Raw genomic sequence first — 26,251 nt, forward strand, 5'->3', positions numbered from 1 at the left:
ATCATCCAAAGACATGTCGGGTTTCTCATCCAATGCACGGATTATACCAAGCGTATCGCTTGGTACGACGGGTCCGAAAGTGATAGCAGTAGAATGAAGATCTTGAATTGAGTGAGGGATAATGTGGAAAATTCGAACTTGTCGCCCTTGAGATTAGCCGAATCCACCATCTCGTCGCCAGATAAGCCTGGGGGCAATCGATCGCCCAGCAACGTATCGTGTCGACGACGGAAGAGTGAGAGACGAGACGTGAACATCTTCTCTAAGAGGACTACCAGCTCTTTGTACGGGAACGCCTCCGGAGTACGTGGAGTTGTTCGAGCGCAGAGCCTGCTGTACTCGTCTTGACCTAGTGCTCGTAGATTCACCTGACATCTTTCGGTGTCCGATTCGCAGTGTGACTCTAGCAGATTCTCGTTGCGGCGATACCATTGTTCGAAGGTAACGTCTTTGGAGGGTTCATGCGTGAACTTCCCCGTGAGAGTCAAGACGTGTGTCAGGACAGCGGACCTGCTTGTAGGCTCACCCTCGGTAGACTGACTTTCTCTTCCTCTTCTGTTAATCTCCGTTAAGAGTTGAAGAGCCTGGATTATCTGTCGTAACACATCCGCTTGATCGTCAGGCATCCTTTGAGAACTGTCGGCTGCGCCAATGTTGAGTTCGGGAATCGTCTAGAATGCTGACTCGGTATAGCGAAGAGACACTACGACTGTGCTAAGCGACGGCTCGGGGAGAAAGATCCCCGTGGCAAAAATGGCCGCCTTTTTATTGAGACAGACTTCTGCCGCGGCGCAGAAATAACGAAGTCGGCACTCAACAGACCTCAGGGTATTGACTGATAAAGCTCGAGAAGGGAGGGCTCGCTGAAAAAATTCTTCCGGGAGCAATGTGAATCTCAGAACCGAATAATCCGAAACCTCCATCGCGAGTTGGTGCAGGACTCTCGGAGCTCATCGGAACGAGGAGACTAAGATAGACCCGATCTTCGGACTCAAGAGAGGAATAATCCACGGAATGGCTCCGAAGGAGCTTTGCATGCAGAAAACTTTATTTTGAAGTGGCTGTCTGCCGTCTCGTCCAATTCTCTGGGATTCCGGCCGAAGCAGTGATTGCGACGTCAGAAACAGCAACAACAACGAATCTTGATTTCCGATAGTCTTCAGTTTCGCTTCTTCAGGTTCGCGCATGGATTATCTGTACGCGGCAGCGGAGACCCATGCTTTTGTATAGGGATCGAAGATTCTTGGGGGGAGGGGCCCTGGCCCGCCTGGATCCGCCACTGCGGAACTACACACCTTGATTGCATCGGTTCGCCCCGCTTTCACAGAGAACAAAATTTTACGAAGTCACAAACGTTTATTCGTATCTTCGTATGTACAAGTGAGTTCTCATGAGAGTGGTCAGCTATTCTCTCCATCCATCCTCTCAGAGCGCCCGACTCCTAAACCCAGCAGGTGTCGATCCTATCCCCATATTCGATCTCTCAGCGGCTTGCTCAGCGGGATGTATCCCGATTGAGGACGGGAGCGAAGTCGGAGGATTCCTCATAACCGACTCCGATTTTGCGTAGCTGTTTCCAGTACCCGATTAATTGGTTACCTTTCGCCGTTTCGATCACGTATGTCCGCGAGTTCACAGCTCGAACCATCGTTCCCGAAGCCCAGGTTTTGCTGAAGTTGATGGGCTCGATTCTCACTCTGTCATTTTCTGGCAATGGGGATAGCTCCCTCGCTCTCCTGTCATGGAACAGCTTCTGTTCTTCCCGACGCCTTGCGATTCCCTGTTCGACCTGCATAGGGACCAACAACTTCAGATATGCTTCTCGGCTTGGCATCAGTGTTCCTGTCTTTCGGCATAAGAATTTCTGTGATGGAGAGTATCCCTCCCGTTGCGGGCTGTTACGCCACTCCAGCAAAGCCAATCGAAGACCTTCTATCGACGATTTTGATTCCTTGATCATTCGCTTGGCAATCTTGACTGCCGACTCCGCTTTACCATTGGCCGAGTGAAAATGAGGTGCGCTGGTGTCGTGCCTGATTTTCCAGTCCGAATAAAACTCCCGGATCTCCGCCGACAAATATCGCGGATCACTATCCGTTCGATACTGTCTTGGTCGACCATATGCTTTGAAGAGCGACTGGGTTATCCCAATTTTTTCGATGCGGTCGGCGACGTTCCCATGTATGTGACATCAAACGAGTCGATGAAACCGTCGACCGTCACCAAGTAGCAGTGAACCTCCCTTACTAGGGGGTCCTGATGCACTATGTCCCAGGGGTGTTCCGGTATTTCTCCACTGATCAAAGGTTACCAATTGAAGTACAGCGCATGTCTGGCAAGCTCCGCAAGACCCCGCCACATTTCGCAGATCGTTGCGGATTTTTTTGGCCAAAATATCGTACCACGGGCACGACGCAACATGGCCTCCGTCGCAAGATGAGTACGATGACATTTTTTCAGCATCTCTGCGCGTAGCATCTGCGGTATGTAGCACGAGGGTCCCTTGAAGACCAGGCCATCCTCCACGTGAAGTTCGTCCATAACTGTCTTGGAGGGGCTAAGATCCGGATCTCGCCTTGGCGATCTACTCTTGATCGCCTCCATCAATTTCTGAGCAACTCGGTCATTCTGAGTGTGCTCTTTGATTTGGTCGAGAACACGGTCTGAAATCTTAGAGTCCAAGTATGTTTTGATACCCTGGAGATCTATGCGGAAAGCTAGCTCCCGACGATTTTCCGGCCCGTCGCCCAATGGAGCTCTTGATAAGGTGTCAGCCACGAAATTCCTGGTACCTGGGATGTATTCGACCCGGAGAGGGTATCTCTGTAACGTGAGTCGCATCCTTTGTAATATATTCGGACAGCCATCAAGAGTCTTCTCGAAGATCCTCACCAGCGGTTTGTGATCTGTCCGGATCGTAATATTCGGTTTCCCGTAAATCAAATGATCGAACTTGAGACACGCTGATACAATGGCCAGACACTTTCTCAATGGCTGCATATCCCTGTTCGGTAGGGCTCAGGGCATGAGAATGGAAAGCGACCGGCCTCCCTCCCTGCAGTAAAACCGCGCGGATCCCTTTTTCTGAAGCATCGGTTTTAATTATCACTTCTCGTTGTGCATCGAAGAAGGCCAGTACCGGCGCGCTGCTCAGCATTTCCTTGATCTTGGTGAATGACTTCTGTTGAATTCCCAACCAATTAAACTCAGAGTTATTCCTTATAATTTCTCGAAATGGAGCCGTGAGTTCTGCTAGATTCGGGATGAACGGGAGAATGTAATTCACCATCCCCTAGAATCCTATGACGGCTTTGCGATCTCCCGGCGGTGGTAATTCTTGTATCGCTTTAATCTTCGCCGGATCCACTCTCACACCTTCACTCGACACGACATGCCCCATGTACGAGACCTCTCTCCTGCATAGCTGCAGTTTGTGCTCGTTGAATGGCAAGCCCACCTGCTTCGCTCTCTCGAAAACCGCTCTCAGATTCATGTCATGATTTCTGAGTGCCGCTTCATCGTTTGATCCGACTCCATAGACCACGGTATCATCGGCCACCACTATGACACCTCGGAGTTACTCATACGCTTGAATCTGTCGAAACTAGTACTCTTCCGGCGCCGAGCTGACGCCCTGTGGTACCCGCAGATACTTGTATCGACCGACCGGGATCCAGAACGTCGCAAGATCGGTTGACGCCCCGTCCAACTTTATCTGGTAGAACCCATCCTTCGCATCTAGGATTTTGAAAAATCTCGCTCCGCTCAGGAGCGGTAGATGCTCCTCTAGAGTCGGCATTGGATACCGTGGACGAATGATCGCTTCGTTCAAATCCGTCGCATCGAGGGTGATTCTGATGGAACCGTCCGACTTCGGCACCGCCACCAGATTTGAAACCCAATCCGTCGGATGCGTCACACGCGTGATGACTTTCTTCTCTTCTAGTTTTCGGATCGTCTTGCATAACTCGTGTGTGGTGGAAATCGGCGTTCTCCGGTGAGGCTGTTGCCTCGGCTCCACCTTATCAATGAGGGTCAATTTGACAGGTTTTTCTAATTTCTCGAGGGCTTGGAACAATCCTCTACATTCCTCCACGATCGATCTTCCTGGCGAAGTGTCCACTCGGTGTGTTCGCTCTATACCCAGATTGAATTTCACAGCGCCCGTTTCTTCGGCCCAGGAACCCGACAGCAAAGTATCTAGTTCCTTATCGAACACAAGGAACGGGAGCGCATACTGTTTGCTCCCGAACCCTTATTCGACCTGGCAGCTGCCTTTGGACGTTGCCGTGGTGCTGTCTTACATGCGAACCTGTGTGGGCTCCTTCTCATCGAGCCCACTGACCGATGTTCTCTTGCTTAAGTTATCGTAGGTAGTCATGCTCACACACAGTGCCGGATTTCCACGTAGGCTCGTAAGGCTATAGCCTTAGGCGACAACTTTCGGTGGGCGGCAAATCTCGGTATACGGCGAATTTCGGTAGGCGGCGAATTCCGGTGGACGGAATTTCTGGAGGCCCCGCGCGTCGACCTCGCCGCCGTTCGGGTTTCGGGCATGATCATGACCTGAAACTCTCGCACATCCCCCGAGTACTTTCCCTTAATGAATTTCCTCCCTCCTCAACAGGCGCGTCCATACGATTTTTTCGAGAGGGGGGCAACTCGATTCTTGTGGGGGGCAGGGGTGTCAAAACGGCCATGGCCCCTGTCCCCCCTCATGGACGCTACGGCTCCTCGCTCAGGTCAGGGGAGGCGGCATTTCCGGGGTAGCCTTGCGGCGGCAAAATCCTAAATGCGGCACTGCTCATACAGTTGACCTTTGAACCAGTGTCAATTTGCGCTCTTAGCCGTCCCTGCTTGCTTAGATGTAGGTCCACGAGAATTTTTCTCTTCGAGTCCTTTCTGTCTTTCACCGGAGAATGCAGAGCCGAGGTCTTCCTCACTGCTCACTCCCTGATCGCCTGTCAGTTGCTTGGCGTGTTCCTCCTTGAAGCATCGACTCTCGAAATGTTCTCGCGGCGAGCATTTTTGACACCTGTGGCTCCACGACGGGCACTGTCTCGGTGGGTACGTTGTGCCACAGAATCGGCACGTCGAAGTTGCTGTAGTTCATACTTGCGAGGTTTCACGAGCCGCACCAATCGGTCGAAGAAGTCTTCGATCGTTGCAGCAGAGCTTTGCACCGTCTTGTGGATGACATACCGTCGATGTAAGACGTTTTCATGTCTCACGAAACGCTTTTCTAACACCTTCAAAATCGCCGATACGGTATAGCATGGTTGTACGCCCTTAGGACCTGCTGCGTCATCCACAAGCGTCGTCGTGAAACCGTTTCTCAGCAGCTCTCGATTCGCGTGACCGGATGCATGCCGGAATCTTGCCAACTGATGAGCTGGGAGTGCTTTGTATACTTTCTCCAACATTGCCACATTCTCGAAGCATTTTCGGAAGGTTCTCTACCGTGCCCAATTGTCTTCGCTATGGGCGATTTCCATCGCCTGAATCTTGAGGCCACTCTTCGTTGCCATCGTTGGCTCTTCCTCTCTTCCGATTGCACTGCTTTTCCCGTTGACTGTCGATTGCGCCATATTCGAGTCGCTACACTGTTCTAGTAGGATGCGAAGGGGAACGAACCGTCATCGGTTGATAACCAGAATACGATGTCATGTGGTTTTTTTCCGATCACTGATTTTATGTTTTACGGAGATGAAAGAGTGTTCTCGCATTCATGTGCTTTCGTAGGGGAAATTCAACGATGAAGAACTCAACCGGGGAAATATCTTCAGTCTCTCTCTGTTTCTCTGTTCGGTGCATTTAAAGATTTTGGAAGCATCCAAAATTTCCACGGTTTTCAGTAAGCCCGGAGATATCGTGATTCGTCATCCTTTTGGCCCGTAGTATCTTCATTCGAGAGACGATTTAAGCTCTGGGGCGCACGACTCACGACACATTCGAGCGTAGGGGGATACTCATGTATCTACATACATGCGGAGGAACTAATTCGCGTGCGGAAGTAGCTTCAGAGTCAGATTCAAAGATGCGCACGTCGCGAGTCGTGAATTCCGATGGACGGAGTCGCGTGCACCGGATGAGAATCTCATCACGATAATGGATCCCGAGAGCAAGGCAGTCAGACCGAAATAAGGGGAATCAGCTTCGACGTGACTTTACGAAAAGTTCCTTTTGAGGATACGAGCGCGGGGAGTAGCAGCATTTGATGGAAACAGTCGAACGAGCTGATCAGGGCCAGGATTTTGAGCGTAGCGACCCACACGTATTTGGGGGTTTCGGCAGTGAATATCATGTATAAAGAGTAAAAAGTAAAGACATATAGCTCCACGAGCAGAAGCAAGAGGCAACGGAACGCTGCGCGCGCCTTCTTGTCTGGGTCTGTGTCGGGCTCATAGAGGAAAACATTTGGCGTGGTCAAGAAATCAATGGACCAGATGATTCTGACAAGAAAGGGACTGATGAATACGGCACTATGGCAATCCAGTCCGAGCCAAATGCAGCAGCCTACGGCTCCGACTCCAACAGAAATGATCGAGAAGGGAAACCACAATTGGTACGATTTATGAACACAGCAAAAAGCCCATATGAATCGAATCAAAGCAGTGATCGAAATTGTGAGGATGGCGAACTGCATGTTATTCATGAGTCCTTCCTGGTGATGATCGCCGATTCTAGACTTCAAATCTGGATATTTCGCTGCAATTCGCTTCAAGTTGCGTAGCATGATCTTCTCGTCGCTCTCGTCCACATTTGGGCTCGCAAGGAGTTTGCATCGAGAAGCGACGATCGCCGTACCGTTCTCATTGAATTCTATGTCCCGAACGAATTCGGAGAAAGGATCTGAGCTTAGCATCTGCGTCAAGGCTCTGATGTGATTGTCTCTATTCGATGAATTGGGAGGCGCGATATCGGCGATGTCCCCCGTTTTGAGCAGACGGGGAATTTCTCGGAACCAACAATTCGTCGATACCCCAGAGCTGTTGAGGGTTGTGCTCTCGAACTCGTCGAGCATCGCCATGAGACGCTCCCGTGTTTCAGCATTCCAATAGTCGATGCTTCCGTGGATGTAGAGTGAAACTCGGTAGCTCGCGAACGTGTCCTGTATCCACCGCTGCCGAAGACCTTCTGTCTCGAGCGGATTGTCGGAATCTCCGATAGACCTGGGAAACAGAAAACGTCAGATTGCAAAGCGAAAACATGCTTAGTTCTGAAGCCAGTTAGTCCCCGCAACGTTTAGGTACATATTATATGCATCTATGTCTCTTCGCTCCCAAGCCAAGAGAGTGAGCTTTAGTCGTGGGGAAATTCAGCTCACCGATCTGGATCTTCTCTGAACTGTACGCATCCCGAGATACCGACCAGTAAGTAGACATAATAAGCAAATATCACAGTAGCTCTCAGCGAAGATCTTCGCAGCAGAGATTCCCAAAATGGACGAAAGAGCTTCATCATCCAAGGCTCACAGAAGTCCAAGTGTAGTTCTGTTCGATGGTGTTCTTCTCTTCCTTTTGCTCGTGTTTTTCTTGTCCATGTTCTGCGGCATCTTCTTCTTCTCCGTGTCGTTTCGCATCATCCTCTCCATGCTCTCCCGATGCTTCTTGTCCGTGTTCTGCCGCTCTCTCTCTCGGGTTTTCCGGATTCGCTGGGACGTCCTCTGCCCGGAAGAGATCGAGTCGCTTGTCATGATCCTTGAGAGATACGGAGGCACCGAAGAAAGCCAAGTTCAAGAGAGCCGAAAGTACAAGTCCCGCCGCCAAGGTATAGCAGTAGATACTCCACACAGGAAAAGACGCGATCCCTGCAAATCGCAGAAATCAGTCAGATATTCATCGTCATGGACTGCGTTTTCAGATGGAGTCGACGGCGGCATCCGGAGCCATATCGGGCACTTCCATTTGGTTTACCAGGCATCAACCCGAGGAATATCGTAATGCTTGCTACAATCGCGATGCCGCACAGGTATCGAGTCAGCCGTCCGATCGTCATCTCGGTCGAGTCCAAGTCCACTTCACCATCATAGACAATTACGAGCTTCGCTGCAGAATCCACCACTGTAATTGGAAGTTTGATATTTTCGCATGAGTCGAAGAAGAATGAATCATTGCCGAACCGCTCGAGAAAGAGACTCGTTCGAAATCGATGCAGAGGCTCCGAGGCCGGGCTCAACAGAAAGGCAACGCTGGCTTCGCGGGCTTATTTTTTGTTCATGACGCCAGAATCCAGGCGGCTGGCGGGGTTCAGCCAGCGGCGTAGCTAGGGTTGATGGCGCCCGGGGCGGAAGTCACCTCTTTCTAACAGCTCAATCCCAATCGGCGCCCCGGCGCCCCTCTACAAAAATTTAAACCCCGGAAAATGCTGTTTTTTTGGTTGTCAAAGCCCGAAATGGCGCCCCCAGATCGGTGGGGCCCGGGGCGGACCGCCCCCGCGCCCCCCCCCCCCCCTAGATACGCCACTGGGTTCAGCTTGCGGGAAATCAACCGGGACGCCCTCGCCGTTTCGGGTCCGAATCCCACGCTCCCGGTAGCACGGAGACGGATGACAGAACTTGACGGAATAACGAGAGAATCAGGTTTTCCCGGGAGAGATTATCTCTGATCTTAGCGAGCGTCCTGGGAATCACTCACCCGCTCAAAGGGGATCATAATATGCGTTCAGATCAGAGAAATGTTCTTCCATTACCCCTCCAACTAATGTCATCCGACTCACAAGGGACGTACCAGAACTGCCCCCTCGCGATTTCGGCGGGATAGTGCGGGATTCGAAGGTCGACTCGAGTCTAGAAAAACGCCTTATGTCCTTGCGGCAGGTGGGCCTTTTTGACCGAATAAGTCGACCACCTTCATTCTGGGTTTTCTGTTGAAAATAGCCTATTTCCCATAGATTTTCTCTGTAAGCTGCCTCAAAACTCAAACCGCTGTCATAGGAGCTGTATGAATGAGCTCGCTCAGAAGTGTGAACTAGAGCCGCGACCTAGGCTTCTCGACAAATCTTACGTCAAACGCTTCAGAGAGTTCAAAGAGCAGATGGGAGCTCAACGAGGACGCTTCCTCGAGGTGTCGAAACACTGCAAGGAGATGTTCGACTCCGCACGGGCGAATGGGTGCATCGTTCACGACCGCACAATTAGGATGTGGGCTTTGCAAAAAGCCAGGGATCTCAGATTGACCCTATTCACAGCCTCCCATAGTTGGATAGCAAGATGGAAAGCTACCAATCGAGTCCCAACGCGGAAGATCGTCAAGTTCATCACCTACAAGCATCAGAGAGAGCGGAAAGAGATCGAAAACGAGGCACTGGCTCTCATCTTGGTTCACGTCGATGAGATAAACGGGAAATACGATCCGGATGAGATATTCAATACGGATCAGTCTGGCTTTAGACGACGGAAGCACTTCGCCAAGAGACTCACTGAACATTGCCTTCTCTTCAACTTCAGAATCGACCAGAGGCATGACATCCTACGGTTGCATTCGTTAATATTCAATCAGTTCCAGCACCCGGCCTTCCGGCCAATGTGGCTGTGCGGTTGGCGACTTGGAGGCTTCGAAGTACCCGAGGTCGGGTTCCCATCTCTGTCAGAAATGTTGTTCACTTTCTACGAGGATTGTTCCACGCCAGATTGCAAATTAGCTCCATTCATTCGATGTATTCACTGTGAGAAAGTTCTGTGCGCCCGATGTTTTTTCGTGTCATATCATTGCTGTAATCTCTTCCTCACATGAACTGAATCCTCGTCGGAAGCGAATAAAGCTTCTACAAGGTTGTACAGTCTCTATAATCTTGGTTTCCGATATCGCGAAGTTTCACAGAGTGAACAAACTCTGTGAACGACGAAAATGGCACCGAATTCAAATGGCGGGGCCTATCGCGGCTCTGAGCGAGCTTATCATCCAGCTTCCATGACAGCGGTTTTAGTTTTGAGGCAGCTTCAAGGAAAAATCTATGGAAAATAGGCTATTTCCAATGGAAAACCCAAAATGAAGGTGGTCGAGTTATTCGTTCAAAAGGGCCCACCTGCCGCGAGGACATATGGCGTTTTTCTAGACTCGAGTCGACCTTCAAATCCCGCACTATCTCGTCGAAATCGCGAGGGGGCAGTTCTGGTACCTCCCTTGTCAGTGCCATCAGTTTCGAAGGCTTCGTCTCTGCTTCTACTTCCAGCTCTTGGCCATTAGCTCGCAAACCGGACCCCGTTGGCTATCTGTATGAATCCCTTCGGATTTTGAGAAGAAAACTTCGGTAAACTAGGGCTCTCACGGCGCTAATCAGAGCCGCGCGCCGTCGGAAAGAAATATTCTCCTTGTTAAGTCACCTGTAATGATGAGTACCGCTATATACGTGAGTTGGAGACTATCGCCGGATCTGATTTCCATGAAAAGGCTGGCGCTCGCTGAACTGGAGATACACGTCATGAAAAAAGCGAGGATGTCCAGCAATATTCCTGACGTCACTTTGCCCATACTCCATGCCGGGCATTCAAAGAGGACGCGAAGAACGAGGACACCGACGGTGACAGCGATGATGTCCGCATATATGCTTCGCTCATCGTGGTATCGTTTTTCCGTTCGGGTACCGATGAGTGCCATAGCCACCAGGATCACAACTACTGTGTAGTACGCCGGCTTCCGAAGCGCCAAGTCTGCGATTCGCCGCACCATCTTCGGACTGTGAGAGCCGTCCCCGTCTGAAGGATACATCGACAGGTGAAGGCAGTTCTTCTTTTCCGACACCTAAAAGCAGGGCGTAAGTTATTCAGTGGTACGAAATCGTCGACATGTAACACCTTCCCAAAGAGCGATTCCACATTCCGATCGAGACATTAGGTAAACCTTTTAGAAGAACTTCACGCGGAAGTTCCGCAAATCGATAGTCCGACCGTGCGATGTAGGATGAACGTCCGGAGCCCAGTCCGCAAATCCTCCGAAATTTCTCGACGACTCACGGAAGACAACGCTCCCAGTGGAGAGCTCTCAACTGGTTTAGAGACGCCAGCGCCAGACCCGCCTGCAGAGTACATGAGCTCCTCTCTGCTCTCCGCTGTGCTAGCAGACGACGAGAGGGTGGGAGTTGTCGTCTTGAGTCTTGAGCACACAGACAGTCGCTCCCCCCAAATTACGAATCCATCAAGGACCACAGGCCTCGAAAGTCTTCATTTCAGTCCTTGTGGATGAGATTCTCGCGGGTATAAGTTCTCGATGTCGACTGCCGACCCGCGACTGGTGTGCAATGAAGTCTAGTCTCTCAAAATTCGACCTTCCTCTATCGTAGTCTGCTCCGTTGAACTCTTGACTATGTACAGGGTTGGTGCCCTAGACATGTGGGCTTTTTTACGGCTTACGGTCGTAACGGCATATTACGGCTCGTAATGGCCCGTTACGGTCCGTTACGTCATTTCATATATGAGGTTGGGGCTACCAGAATTAGTAAAAGGAGAGAATTAGTCTACTGGCAACTTGGTGAATAAGTTCAGATTTCCCTTTGACACGACGAGGGTCGAGGATCCAGGACACGGTGGAGTTGTGTGAGTCAAGCTAACTCTTCCGCGCGCACCTCCCCTCAACTCCTGTCAACGGTCCGAGACCCAATCCCAATCACACGAATAATAATTGGAACGAGGCTGATACTTGTCGGATTTTTCCAGCGCTCCAGTCCAACCATCACACTTCACTTTCCGAATGAGATTCAATGAGATTGTAACTTTCTCTTCGAAAGGCGTTGCTTCCGGGTTCGGACCCTTCTCGTTCCATGTTGGATTCGAGCTTCGCGGTCGTCGAATTTTGGTGGGCACTCGATAATCGAACCACAACGACAGAACCCAGAGCCTCAACTATCACCACCATTTTTGCCGACTGATCTCTACTCCGTAGCGCAGACGAAGTAGGTCTTCTCAAACGTTTTGAGCTTCGACCGCTCTGAGCTACGATCTACGATGGGCTATAATGGTTATACTACTGCATTCTCCAACGTTGTGGTTCGATTCTCGAATGCCCACGAAAAGTCGACGACTGCGAAGCTCGAATCCAACATGGAACGAGAACGGTCCGAACCAACTATTTACCAAGTTGCCAGGAGACTTAATCAGATACAGTAGAACCTCGTTGTAGCGGACTTTAAGGGACCGTGAAAAATGGTCCGTTATATCCGAGCAGATTAACATGGGAGGTATAGGGACTCGGGGTCGCGCCACTAGATACGTACGGCGCTGGCGCGTTAGGCAGTGGCGGATCCGGGGGGATCCTCCTGAAAATACACCGACGGATAGCCGAGTGGTTAGAGCGGTCTGCACGTCGCATGCAGATTTGCGCTAGCCACATAGACGTTGTCCCGTGCGGGAGGCAGCACGGGTTCGATCCCTGCAGCCGTCTACTTCCCTTCGGAAGGAGGACCCATTCTTCCCGGGTGAATGCCGAAGTAGCACTCAGGCCTTAGCCTACCGATTCCCGGTACCTAACCCACCGCAACACAGACCCTTGGGGTCTATCGCGGGGGTCCGGGAGGAGGGATCATGAAAAAAAAGTCTCTAGAAAATCGAGTCGAATCCTACTTCGAATATCGCTTCCTAGTCTACGGCAGAGCCGAACCACCTTTGTGGCCCAGTTGTCGTAGAGGCTGAGATGTCGTGGTGGCCGACTTGTCCCCGCGGCCGAGTAGTTGTAGTGGCCGAGAAGTCGCAGCGGCCGACTTGTCGTAGTGGCCGACTTGTCCCCGTGGCCGAGTTGTCCTGGACTACCTGGCCTGGCCATTGTCCAGGAAGTTTCGGGTGAGCAGGCGCCACCAGAATTGAGACATGCCCGAATGTTCTCCAGTAGCTCTGAAAATTTATTAGCAGAACAACAAACCTCAACATTCGAGATCTCAAAACATACGATGACCACATGACTCTTATTCATCTCGAATTTATTTGCCCAGATGAGTTTCCATCAAAAGGAATGATACGATAATGTGGTCGACATCCTCTTCAGAACGAGCCATCTGTTTCTCCATGGCTAATCGCAAGTCTTCTTTCGCCCCCCTATTGACTCCCCTCGTGACCGTTCGTGACCTGGCTCCTAGTCCAGGTGCTGGTGGAAGAAGATCAAGCTGCAACCGACTGTTCTCCAGTTAAAGTTGGGGCTGGGTAGCCAAGTAAGCAAACTCCTCGAGAATATCGGAAAGAACGATGTACGTCATGAAAAGAGGGTAGCAGAAAGCTTTCACTTTACGAATGTTCACAATCAGTTGATGGAATTGAGTCTCATACGTAGGCCATTCGGACTGACAGAGTACGATTAGATGTCCCATTGCCAAATCGTCCCTTTGATCCGCGATACGATCCTTGAGACAAAGCATTATTAGACGAACACAAAATCGCAGAATTTCGACCCGAGAACAGAGAATGAAGCATAATTGGTTGGGTTCGGGGACCCGCGCGCAGAAATTCCGAGCACTGGACAGTGTCGACCCGCCTGTGCTTTCACTCGATTCGGAAGCGCTCTCGGGTAGATCCGTGATCACTTCGAGGACTCGAGCTAGCGCATTCGGTCGATCACCGGTGGCGAAGAAACAGCTCGCCAAACGCACGTTCGCCTTGAGATGCGTGTAGAGTCCCGTTTTCGCCGTCATCATAAGGTTGCATTGCATCCGAATCGCCTCGTCATGCTGACCGTGATAAATCTTCAAGTCGATAAAGAATATGTTTGAAAACGGCCATTCCGGCAAACCCACTGACTCCGACAGTCGATCGAAATCTTCCTTGTAGTTCGCGAGTAAACTCCAAGTCTTCACCGCGGTTTGGAAGTGATTGATTAAAGCAAAAGCCATGTTCCCCGGCAAATGTTTGCTAGCAGAGAGTTGATTCGAGCTTCGTTCGATTTTCTTCTTTTTCGGTACCTGAGGAAGCGTCTCTCGGAAATCCGTGAGCACGCATCCGGGGAGGTCGTCCATCACAGACGTGAAGCGACCGTAAAAATGCACAGAGCGCAGGAGCAGAACCAAAGTGATATAGAACTTCTGAAGCTCTTCATCGGCAACGACTCTCGATTTCGATAGGTCCACAATCCCGATGCTAGAACGAGGGACTCCGAAGCTCTTCAGTCGAGACAGTTGACTGTCCGAGATATTAGTGGTCTCAAGCAAATCGGCGAGGTTCCAGTCCAGTTTCTGTGCAATCAGACGCGTTAGGTTGAACAGTCGATCCCAGAGTTCTCTTGGCTCTATAGGTAAATCAAGGTATTTATCGCTCGAGCTCATGTAGCGCACGTAGAAGACAAGAGAATGCTCCAACAGCTCTCCAACGAGTTTCGCCGGAAGTTGCAATCGCGGCAAGATGAGAGGCAACACATCGCAAACGAAAAGCTTCCTATGAATGCTCACAGGGGTCTGAGACTCGTTTTGATTGCTCAGTAGTTCTTCGATGAGCGGGGGTCCAAGTTTTGCGGTGCTTTCCGGGAGTCTCCGCATCACAAGTAAGAGAAAACGACACCTTTCGGTCATGTCGATAGCATTGTCGCAAACTGAAAGCAGTAGATCGTACTGAACAGCAGGAGTCATGTGTTTAAATATGGCAACAAGCTGACGCGAAGAATCGATGACCGTCGTGCCGTCCTGTATGGCACCTGCAGAAGAGGGAGAGTTTCATTTCGTTATGGTCGAAAATTCTATCTAAGCCGCCGTCCGACCCTTATCGTGTCGGTCACGTCGAATGGAATTCTGCTACTGCTGGAGCATCACTCACCCGATATGGATTTCATCTCCGAGGCGAGTCCATTTTCACCTGGAAAAGTCGACATCAAATTCGCCAGCTCCCGTGCAGCGTCAAAGCTCCGATGGGTTCCTTTGTACATGTCGTACATAGCGAACTGTATAGCGAAGCTATCCGGGAATAGGGTTTTGGCCGTGATCAGCCAGGCTTCGGCTCTGAAGGGATCATCGCACATCGATTGCTGAATGAGGTATTCCTCTGCAGTGGTTGTAGCAATTCCGTGCTATGAATGGCGTACGCCGATCATCTCGCTCTGGTCGGAAGGGAACAATTCTCTATCGAATCTCAACATACGATACCCGAATCAATGAGATCCATATCCATGGCGTTCCAATTCCATCTACTCACTCCTCTGAGAAGTAAACTCACCGAAGTCAGTATCACAGTGTTTTCCTTCAAGGAGAACGATGACATGTGGAGAGACCCGGTAGGAGGCTCGATACTCTCAGAGCTCAACCGGCAGTATGCACTTGTTATCCGAATACGGTATCCACGGTCAGGTCAACCGAGTCGTCATTGTAGTCGTCCCAGAATCGGTGGACTCCGATCTTATCAGCTACGAGTGCGCCGCATCGATGACTGCGATGACGCTCTTCTGTTCGATAGCGCCTGAAACTTCGGCAAAATCGCCGAGTCGCTCCATTCACTCAAGAAGTGAGGAACCCCGCGCCTGCTGTTTATTTTCAGAATGGATGTATTCGACACGGAGAGGAGGAGTTCGATTTTATCTCTGTGCATGGTCCCGGTCTCCAAAGGTCACACTGTCTTCAGGAGGGTCATGACCTGTGTAGTCGATGAATACGCTTTGGAGTTCCCTCATTTCAGCCGCGAGACTTAGTTTCGACCGGGTAGCCGTAGTCGATATGCAGCGCTCGGAGTTCATAAGAACGCCGTTCCCCCGTTCTTGCGTTTTCCACCGGGAGACGTCTACAAGCATCGGACCCATGAAATATCTCAGCACAATTGGCTCCTGGAGCGGGCACCATATCTCAGCACCATTGTTCTTGGCGATTTTCGCCTAAGATTCAGTCGCCGTGCCACAAGTACTAACTCGTTCGTTTCTTCACAATACTTTGCGGCGCGGAAGGTCTCCCGCGTTCTGAAACTCCTCACAATCAGTCAGTAGGTTCATAAAGTAAAAATTCTGGTGAAGCTCTCGCCTTAGAGAATCGGTAGAATGATATCCGACTGAAACTTATTGTTTGCCGCATCTGAGTGGCTCAGCAAATCATTAGGCAGGATTGGCATCAGGACAGGAGAACTTCCACCCTTTTTCCATTTAGAAGCAGAGGTCATGACAGGGCACGAGACTGATTCTATCAGCCGCATGTTTCTGAAGCGCTGCACAGTGGTCGATTTCCACGGAAATTCATAACTTTTGAACGGCTGGGCCGATTTCCCTGAAATTTTTTTGGAAGCTCTGTGGACGGATAGGCAACTTTTGAGCATATTGGCAACTTTGAGCCTCGGCGCCTTCATTCCGAAAATCGAAAATTTCTCCTTAAATCGTTGATTGCGGCTAAACGGGGTAACTGATTCTGGATTGCTTGATGGCGTTGGAAAGCTCTTCCAATCCCGCATCTTTTGTTCGATAGGCGTTTCACTCTAGGACGCTTCGTTGAGGAGCTACAGGCCGATTTGTAAAAGTGCCGTCTAAGTATAGAGGCCAGAATTTTTTTCTCGAAGAAACTAGCCGTAGCCGCGCTCAATAGATCCAACTCACATAAGTGAGTACTATTGGAACCATCAAGCCACGACGAATACCTTTAAAAAAAAACATTCCGGAATTTCCATATTTCTCGAACTTTCCCATCTGAAGGTGCAACCCTTTACGGGTCCTATGGACACCAATGAACTCAAGTGATGCTCCCGAGTCGTCCGCATTCTCTCAAGCTTACAGACCTTGCCGGGGACCTCCTCAGCGGGAATGAAAACGGTCGAAAAACCACGATCCCCATTGAAATATTGATAATTTCACTCTTTGTTCCGTTTATCCACTAGAATCCGTTTATTCCACATAAAATGCACTTGAGAAGACGAGAAGACACTAGAGCGCCGATTCCGGCACGATGGAGAACTTCAATGTGGTGATCCCCAATCGAGAACTAATGGAAGTCATTTGCTCGAGTAAACACGAGCTCGCCCCGCTGATGGAATATTTCGAGACAAAATTCTCAACTTTCAAGCCGGGAGACTTCCAATCGCTCAGGGAACACATGAGTCGCCAAGTAATGCCCAATTTCGAGCGGAAATGGAAGGCCGCGGGTCGCACCAAGAGCAGGTTTGAGACGAAGTATGCTGATTGGCTGAAAGAGCAATTCGTCTTCACCATCAAAGTCGAAGGCGTCCCGGGCCCTTCTGCTCAAGATCCTCCGACTGTAGTCCCAGGGAACCCTCCTGGACGTCCGCTGAAACCCTTCGACGAGTGCGGCGCAACACAGCAGAGGGTGAAAGCGGAGCAACTCAAAAATGAATATCCAGAGCTATTGATCCGCATCGCTTATCAGCTCACGCCGGAATTCAGGAGTTATCATAAGAGTCCGGAAGGCCCAAGTGACCAGGAGGGAGCCATAACGGAGTTGTCGGGGACCATGGGAAAGAGTTGATAATAATTGATAACTACCGTTTTAGAATCTCAGAATGACGAAAGCGATGCTCCTTGCAGGGTAAAATTGTCAGAAAGCAATCATCTCCGGAATCGCGCCGGAGACCCCCGGTTGAGCTCAATAAAGTGCGAGATGATGAGATAAATCCGGACTCTGAAGATCCGGACACTCACCGGATGCTCTTTGCCATCCCTGCGGTCGTAGATGTTCTTGTTCTCGCACCTGCTGTTGCGGTGCAGACAGGATCAGTTCTTGCTGCTGTTCCAGAACTTCCAGCAGCTCTCGACTTTCCCGCTGCCGCTCTTCATGCTGCTGCTGTAGTCGCTGATGCAGCAACAATTGTTGCTCCTGCTGCTGCTGTCGTAGTTGCGACAGTTCTCGCAAGAGTTGCTGATGCTGTTGTTGCTGCTGCTGTCGTTGTTGCGACAGTTCTCGCAAGAGTTGCTGATGCTGTTGTTGCTGCTGCTGTCGTTGTAGCGACAGCTCTCGCAAGAGTTGCTGATGCTGTTGTTGTTGTGACTCTTGCTGCTGTTGCTGCTGCTGCGGTTGAAACTGCAGCAAGAACTGTTGTGGCTGTTGCTGCTGCGGTTGAAGCTGCAGCAAGAACTGTTGTGGCTGCTGCTGCTGTTGTTGTTGTAACATTAGGGGCTGCCATTGCGGCAGGAAAACCAGTGGCTGAGCGTATAGTGGCTGAAGTCCTTGGGGCTGCTGCAGCAGCAGCAATGGCGATTGGAACTGCGGCTGTTGTTGTTGCGTAGGCTGCTGCAGGCAGTAGAAGTACCGCAACGGCTCTTGTTGTTGTTGCTGCTGCCACAAAAATGAATGATTAGGATATAGATCAGGGGTGTTCGCCCGAAGTTCCCGATGGGCCGCACGGGCTCGTCAGCGATGAGCCCCGGGCCGAGTTCCACAACAAATTACACATGCTCAACAAATTGTATTTTTCTATCATTCAATCTCATGACACCCTATACCTGTGCAACGGCACAATTATATACCTAGTTTCTCCTCGAAAACGAGGAGTGAGAACCCTGGAGCTAAATTATTTATGTTTCGGAGAAGAGGAGCACGTTGAGCGCCCTTCACATCGCTTTCACACTAATGTCCACTGACATTGGTCACATGTCGGGTGCCATGGGCTCGCTGAATTATCTCCTAGAAGCTTCTACGAGTGGATGATAGGCGGAATTTCGAAAGAATTTGGAGGATTCTTCCTCCCATCTATTCTCTCTTTTGATAGGAATGATCAAAGTTTGAGAATCGGGCGGGTACAGCGAAGATGTGTAGATCCGGCAAGCCACTCGCGGCCGGCATACAATGTTAGTTGGGGGAGCGCTTCGCGGGCCGGACAGGAAAAACCCTGCGGACCCAAGTTTGATCACTCCCCGATATAGATCATAAGCCCATGAGGGTGGGGCCCTGCCAAGGAGTGAACACGAGGAATACAGTTTGAGAGTAGTTTTCAGATCTTCATGATCTACGGGAGCTTAGAGTCCATCGGAGTCGAAGGAAGAGTTCTCGGGAAAATACTTCCTTTTTGAGCAAATCAGTCGTGGTTAGGCTCTGCGGAGGGACACGAACTCCGCGGAGGATCGCGGCCTTCGTCTGCAGTTTCGAAAGGTTAGACGCCCACGGGGAGCCAGGACCGCGACCCTCTGCGAAGCTTTGTCGTGATCACGCTTTCCACGTCTTTCGACACGGACAAGCAGTGAATCATGAAGGCAGCCGTTGTCAGTGATTCGGACAGCGAAGCTAGGAGCTGTGAGTCGCGCTTTGGACTTCGCGGCCTTCGGAGCCCGCAGCTAAGCGTTCACGCTGGGGTGAAATGACGCACACTCGCAAACGATACGAAACCTTAGGAACTCGAGAGAGTTTTCTCACACCTCTCGACTTGCTATGATTGATTCGGTGAACACGTGTCGCTATCAAAACGATCTAGAAATCCAGCGATGTGACGAGAGCGCTTCGAATTGAGCGTTTGAGGGAGCTCCGCCTATGACATCCCAAAAGGTATCGAAGGAGCTCGAAGATGATACACTCCACGCGTCGCGATATCTTTCATTCGACTGTGGCTCTGTCGGAGAGAAGACATTCCGCCTGGCGCGCGCTTCATATTCCGCTCCTAACGTTCAACGTCGCCATGACTTCCGAGTTTCGCTGGATTGGCGGGCTTAAAAGTCGGGGGATCGAGAAGCGGGGCATCGGGAGTGCACTGAGAGAACCTAGATGAGCGCAAAGCGCAAGTTCGCAAAGAGATCGGATTCCTCGACCCCCGGCCGGGATTGATGGAGAGGCCTGCTTCCAAGAGCCACCCGAGAGGTCGAGGCTAAGAACCCTGCAGAGACACAGTCGAAGTTCCCCGTCAAGCTGCCGGAGGTGTCAGTGGCCTGTCCGGGGGCGGAGCTTAGGGGGCAACAGCCCCGTCCGCGATTTCATTCGGCATATAGGGCTATGCCTATCATAATCGGCCGTTTGTTCCTACCAATACAATGATGGGCCCCCCAGAAGAAAAGTGTCGTGCACGCGCCTGTAAGGTGATCACGGAACTAATCGGCGTCCTCACAACGGAGCAGGTAGCGGAGTCGCGGAACAGAGAGGCTACAGCGGATGAGGAACAAGGCAGGATATGCGTCCCGAGTAGAGAGTTTAGAGTTTAGAGCACCGCAGGTCAGCGCGCGACATTTTTTCTTCGAAGACTTCCTTCCACGGAGAGGCGATTTGGAGGAGCACCCAGGAGTTCTATTTCGTAATCAGCCTTGAGCCTGATATTCGCAAGTTGGAGCCGAGTGGCATGGAAATAATCCATGTGGACTGGAAGGTTTGAGGGCACGATCAATACGCATTTCGCGTCGTTGAGTGAGAGGCCTGGAACAGCAATCTCCCTCCCTCTGAATGTCGCTCAGAATTCAATCAGTCGCCGCCTAACGTGCCGTCATCAAGGCCTCAACTCTGATTGGAGCGACAACGAGGGTTGATGAAGATCGATGCAGAAGATGGCGGGGCCGCATGGATCGCCTTGCTGAACTCCACACCTCTAGAGTGAAACCTCGTTTCGCCCCAAAGTATCTGAGTAAACGCTGAGTTTCGAGATCAGGCGGTGCCATCCGGACAGTGGAAAGCAGAGTAGGAGAGGCTGCAAAAAAGTCGCCTTGAGCAAGCTTGAGCCGAATTAGACGCGATGTGGATCCCTGGCGGGTTACTGAAGATGTCGTCGGAGCGCGATGAGACGAAAAATTTGGGAAGACTCTTTCCCCACGGAAACGGTTGAGATTACTGCGGATGAGGGGTGATGATGTCCTAGGACGAACTTGACGAACGGACTAATGGGAGCAGAGGTGGCCTCACGGAGAGGTCCTTAAACAAGCAGGGGTCGAGACTATGTACAAGAACATGATTACAGTCAAATCCAAGCACAAAATTAAGAGTGAATACAAGTACAGTGGAGTTCGCTTGATGGATGCATCGCTTCGAGGGACCATCCGCCGGAGCGCCCCGACTGGTCGCGAGTACCATGAGGTAAATCATACGCGGATTGACCGGGGACCAGTCGACCGCGGCCAGTTGGACCGCGGCGAAGTGGTCGAGGCCAGTTGGGGTGTACCGATCATCCGCCCATACGGACTAAAACGCGAATATTCCGATAAGCCCAGGTTCGGCATTGCGTATGTTCGATACGATGGAATCGTATTCGCCCGAAACAAATATTCGACGATTTCTGAAGAAAATCAGCCGATCATTCGAGTCGGAAGTCTCTCCCAGGCGGGTGATTTTTCTGAGCAAGGTGCTCCGAGTGAGATCTTATGAAATCGAGAGTCCGAACAGTTTCTCCTATCTTCGATGATTTCCTACAGTTGATAATAATCGGTACCTCATAAGCGGAGTCCCTGAATCAGGAATCTTCGGAGAATGAATCGGGAGATTGAAATTCGTCCATCAGGTCCAATTTTCCCTCATATCCGAGTCTCTGCGGGAACAGGTCAGATGCACATAAGATGAGCGATGAATGGGGAACTCGAAACCCGGGGTTGGGCTACATGGAAGTCAGCAGATATCTCCGGGTAGTCTCATGCGGACCGCGGCCAAACTGAAGAATGGTAGAAGATGACATGCAGAGAGAGGCGCGACCAGATTTGGCGGAAAACGCAGGAGAAACGGAGCTCGAGAGCCGTGCGAATAAATTACGTGCTTCACGTTTTCGTCGCAATGAGAGGGAGGAGCGACGGGAGTTTTGGCGGGAACGTGATCACTGGGGAGGCCTGGCGGGGCAGCTGGAAGATCGCGAGCGGAGGATCGACGCTATGGAAAGCGTGATTCTCACGAGCTCGAGTGTGGGAGAACCTAGCGCTCGCAGGTGAGGAACCGAGTGAAGAGGAGAAACTATTATTGGATCGATGGAAAAATCGGAGTTCGAAACGATTATGACAGGCTCATAGTCGTGACTTATAGAACAACTCTTCAGATGATGCCGATGAGACCTCCTACACAATTCTCATCGTCCGCGACCTGGATTTGCGATCATGATTCACATTTCGACCAATCGCCTCTATTGTGAGGAGGATCCGTTCACGCTATTTAATGGTACTCCACTATATACATATATGCTCCTATGTCCTACCTATGGTGGCGGCGCAGGCTCACGGGTGAACCCATCTATCTATCTTCTATCTATCTTCTATCTTCTATATACATACATAATACATAATACATAAAAATACATAAAAATGGAAGTCCACAAAATCGTTGTGTCGTATGGACTCAGTTAATATTGAAAACATACTCTAGATCTTTTAAGAGGACCTTCAGAAGTTTCCCTGGTACCCCCCCGACACACGAGATCGACGATTCCGCTTCTAGATTTTAAACATTCAACGATTTTACGTGATTTTTGCCTACTTCGTTGTTATTGTCGATGGATGACGATGCTCGATGCTGCTCATGAATCACTACGGAGACCTGATCTCGATTCTTTGGCTCCTTCGGAATGGGTAGAAGAGCTCCTCCAGAATGGGCGCCTCATTCGTAACGTTCTAGCAGCGTACCTACTCGGCGCACGAGATCGTGATTTTTCGGTGCTCTCCGTCTCTGAGTTGATTTCAAGCTGCTTCTAATCTATGCCTGATTGAGTTTATCGGAACAGAAGATTGTTTTCAGGCACTTTGAACGGGTGGAAGACAAGACGGTCTTCTGGAGCCCACTTCTGGTGGGGAATCATTTTCAGAATAGTTTCATCAGTGCGGGCTGGTAACGGTTATCAGTTGTCCTCAGAGCAGGGGAAAATCTTCCTCAAGTTATTTCTTCTTCTTCTTCCTCTATTCTTGATTAGGAGGCCGACGAGGACAATAATCAAAAACGGGAGGCTAGGAGGAGAGTAGGGGAGGAGTGAAGAATGGAAGAAACATATATGGGGAACGAGAGGAATGAGAAATAGTAGGAGATCCGAGAGCCAAAGGACCAAAGAGCTTAAGAAGAGGCACGGGAAAGAAGTACCAACGAGGTAAAAAAGATAAAGAAGAGAAAAATGACAGGGACGGAAAAATAGCAGAAATTCAGGGAGAGGGAGCGGGAACAGGTATCGAGAAGTGATTGGAATGTGTGAGACAGGGGGGGATGAGAACGGGAAAAGAGGAGGCAAACGCTTACGATATCATGAGAAACGGGAGCAGAGGAGGGGATTAAAACGTGGATAGAAAATTGGAGAGATATGGGAAATGAGAAAAGGGTGTAACGGGAGGATGGGGACATCTGAGAGTAGACGAGTAGCGGGGCAAATACGCGAAGGGACGGGGAAAACAAGGGAAAAGTATGAAATGATAGAAACGGACGAAGTGTGGGGGAGTACAGAGTGACTCGGAAAAGAAGCACACGACAGAGGGGAGAGGAGGGTAAACGGAAAGAAGAGGGACTGAGCAGACAATTGGGAGAATTGAGGAGATCCGGGAGGAGAATAGAAACGAGGAAATGAGAGTGACGGGAGCCAAAACTGAGAGCAGCAGAGAAACGGGAGAATCGGGGTAGTGGAGAAAAGGGGAAAGCCGGGGGAAACAAGGGAAACGAGGAGGAGAAAGAAAATGGGGAAATATCTGATCCAGGCGGAGAGAGGGGAGACACGAGACACGAAGGTGAGAATAGTGTGAAAGAAGGAGAGATCGAAGTATAAGAGGGGGAACGGGAAGACGAGAGGATCGGGGGTGGCGGATAGACGGTTGAGCGAGGAAAGTAAGGAGGAGAAGGGAGGACACAGGGAAGTGGGGGAAGATGTGAAAAAGTCAAGGGTTAGTGAAGGAAGAGAACCAATTCTGAAGAGCAAACGAGAGGGAGCCTGAAGGGCGACCGGGAGACGAATAGAAGAGGGAATGTGTGGAGCAGCGGGAAAAAAACAGAAATCGTGACCGCGAAATTAGGTACGGGTAGAGATCAGAGGTTCTGGAGCAGAGAGAAGAAACTCGGATACTAAGGGACAAGAATCGAGGAAGAGGAAGTCCTATTGAAGCGAAGAGACGAGCTGGGAATGGCCAGATCTTGACAACGCCACTGATTTCTAGATTTTGTTCGTCACGATCTTAGAATAAACATTTATCTAGATACAATGTAAGCCGCAGCGCAGCGCGGCCGGGCACGCTAGTATCGTATAAAGATAGCGCTTCTTCAGCGATCAGTGGCTACTACGAAGCGAACTCACCGCCATGCTGAAACAAATGTCTCCCTGACCCGAGTGTTCCTCGAAATGTGTAAGCGAACGTAAGCCAACAGTCGCGCATGTGCCAGTCAATGCACGATAGTCTCGCAGATACGTTGAAATTGGAAGCCAAATGGAAACCGTATCCGAATGCCATGAGCTCGTCTTCGAATAAAACTTAGCCCAGCATGAACTCGGTGTGAGCACCGTGTTAAGTTTCCGAAAACAAAAATTCGGATTCCCAAATCACAGCTCAGCATTTTTCTCGATTCCGCCGCTTTCAATCAAATGGCCGGTTTCTTCAAGTTCAATCATGGTACGAGCTGACCGATCCGACTTGCTATCTTTTCATTTGACATTTCTTCTGTCTGCCCTCTCGGAGCACCACTCAGGCTTCTCTCATGCCCTACGAGCAGAATACCTATTATTGGAGGACTCGCCGAGGAATCGTCGGAAAGAAAGCGGAAACGCACGGAGTGGCGCGACCACGCAATCTATGTAGCTTCCCGCCGCGGCTCTAAGATCATGCGGCATCAGGTTCGAGCGTTTAATTGAATGTTTCTTTCAGTACTGCGTACCTCGATCCAATCCTATGAAAACGATCAATCCTATTGGGATTACCTGAGCGGGAGATCTCTCAATCAGCTCGCCATTTCCAGGGGACAATCTGTGATAGCCTCGTCCGGTGATGAATGGAACTAAATCGGTTCGAAGTTCTCTATCGTCAGTCGAGTCTGCGAATCGATCAATATCATTGAATGCCATCATCAATCATCAACTCAATACTAGGGTCCGGCCTCCTGCTTCTATGGCGGATTCAACGATCCTTTGAAGCTGATTATTATTATCCTCATCGCCACACAAAAGCATCTCTTCAGCAATCATCCAATCCATGAGAATCCCCCTAAACAAGCCTTCGAAAGAGCCAGACCCTACCATAGGCTCATGATGGAATAACTTCGAATCGCAGCACTCAGCTCGCGCAATCATACCTTGTATAATCACATTATTGTCGGCGGCTCTGGTGTCATTCAGGCTTAGGTTTGCCACTAAATGAAGGAAATTTCGGTTATGTAACCGTCGAGAGAAGCACACGGAGAGCATTGAATACGTTTGCATGAGAATAGCGATAAGAAACTCACATTCTTCTTTGATATTCATCAGAATGATCCGAGTCTCGTCAATGTGCCGAAGCGGCCTTGGATCATCGTCGCGCTCGATGAGATCTTCGACGTCGCTCGAAGCGCTCATACTTGCGATGTTCCACCCCGGGTCCAACTGGAAGAATCGATAGCATTATGAATGGGTATTTGCGTGTTGCCGAACTCGACCTCAGACCTCGACTCTCATAATCAGTCGTGATCGTTGACCACCCGACTGGAGTGAGGGACTTCGACTTCAACATGTCGAATTCGGTGGAGTTGCCTTCTCCGTGTCTTTTAGCGTATAGGGAGCCCCACATCCCGGGAATTCTCTGTTCTGCGTTAGAGACTCAACTTCGATCGTTCAGAATCTGCGGAATGATTGTACTTACGAAAATATGGCTCGGAACTATCTACCCGCTGTGGTTAACAACAGGTTCCGAAGTCACCGGCTTGAGCGTCTCCGAAGATGGAGGCAGTCCGAGATGGATCAGGCGAGTGGTGAGAGATGGCACTGAAAGGGTTCATGAGAGAGGATTCCAGCTGATCAGAGCGCTCAGGGATTCGGAGCGGTGTAGCCCCGCCCGAATCCCAGATGCCCGATTCCCAGATGCCCGATTCCCAGATGCCCTCTCCCGATTGCGACGCCTCCTGAGCCAAGAGATAGAGAAGCTTCTATGTCTGAGGTCTGCCATCTTATTCAGCCCCGAAAGGAGAACGCGGATTCGCTGCTACCACAATCGGGCAAGCTCGGTATTCTATTTTTTTCCCAATGAAAAATCAACGGCTCAATCTCGATCCGTCGATTCCAAAGAGCCCCACACCCACTCTTTGGGCGGAATCTCGGAGAAACTCCATTGACTTCACTGGATGTTCGTCTCTGTCATCTCTCGGACTAATTCACTGAGGTATCACGGAATTATACATTACCAGCCGAGAGGGCGCTTCGCGCCCTCACGGCTGATCGCATGCCGACTGCGATGCTTTTGAAACTTGTGCTGTTCACATGGAGCTCACCAATGTCGGGAGTCAATTCAGTTCAGTAGCGCTTCATTTAAAAAGGTTAAGTCAGATT

The 26,251-nt window shown here is 50.5% G+C and overlaps 1 pseudogene; it reads right to left on the reverse strand.

Annotated features, from left to right (window-relative positions):
* Positions 1-12,909: 12,909 nt before the first annotated feature.
* LOC100907282 (integrator complex subunit 10-like) lies at positions 12,910-15,166 on the reverse strand (annotated as a pseudogene).
* Positions 15,167-26,251: the final 11,085 nt, after the last annotated feature.

This window comes from Galendromus occidentalis, unplaced genomic scaffold (assembly GCF_000255335.2).
Source record: "Galendromus occidentalis unplaced genomic scaffold, Mocc_1.1 scf7180000077453, whole genome shotgun sequence".
Classification (NCBI taxonomy): domain Eukaryota; kingdom Metazoa; phylum Arthropoda; class Arachnida; order Mesostigmata; family Phytoseiidae; genus Galendromus; species Galendromus occidentalis.